Source organism: Capra hircus, chromosome 18 (genome assembly GCF_001704415.2).
Source record: "Capra hircus breed San Clemente chromosome 18, ASM170441v1, whole genome shotgun sequence".
Taxonomy (NCBI): Eukaryota; Metazoa; Chordata; class Mammalia; order Artiodactyla; family Bovidae; genus Capra; species Capra hircus.
This window is the reverse complement of record NC_030825.1, coordinates 62,875,782-62,876,690: the sequence shown is the minus strand read 5'-3', so window position 1 is coordinate 62,876,690 and position 909 is coordinate 62,875,782.

Below are 909 nucleotides of genomic sequence, written 5' to 3'. Positions count from 1 at the left end.
CCCTAAGTGTAACATTTTTTCTTTTGTTTTTAATATATATATATTTTTATGTGGACCATTTTTATAGTTTTTAATGCTTCTATTTTATGTTCTGGGTTTTTGGCCATGAGGCATGTGTCATCTTAGTTCCACAACCAGGAATCAAACAGGCACCCCCTGCATAAGAAGGCCAGGTCTTAACCACTGGACGGCCAGGAAAGCCCCCTAAAGTGCAACTCTTGTCATAATATGGGCTTCCCTGGTAGCTCAGTTGGTAAAGAATCCGCCTGCAATGCAGGAGACCCCAGTTCGATACCTGGCTCAGGAAGATTCGCTGGAGAAGGGACAGGCTACCCACTCTAGTGTCTTGGGCTTCCCTGGTAGCTCAACTGGTAAAGAATCCACCTGCAATGTGGGAGACCTGGGTTCAGTCCCTGGTTGGGAAGATCCCCTGGAGAAGGGAAAGGCTGACCACTCCAGTATTCTGGCCTGGAGAGTTTCATGGACTGTATAGTCCATAGGGTCACAAAGAGTCGGAAACAACTGAGCGACTTTCAATTTCTTGTCACAATATATGGTTACCTGTGTTTCCTTCCCATGTGACAGCTTATGTGTTTTCACTGGAAACAGGCACAAGGAGGCATTGCTTATGTTCAAGTTAATATTTTATTTCTTCCTTCGGTTTCTGGTTACATTTTTGTACATTTTCATGAAAATTCACTTTCTGGATGTGTATTATGCTTTTAAATGTTTCCGTCAGCATTTACAGCATTAAAGTCACTTTGTCCACTAGCAATAAATACACAGCTGTAAATGCATTCCGCCTTCACAGTCCATAGAGGCTCACAGTGCCCCTCGAACCAGCAGATCCTCCAGTGCATGGAGGGATTCCGCACAGCATCCATGTCCTGTAGTTAAGACAATTCATCA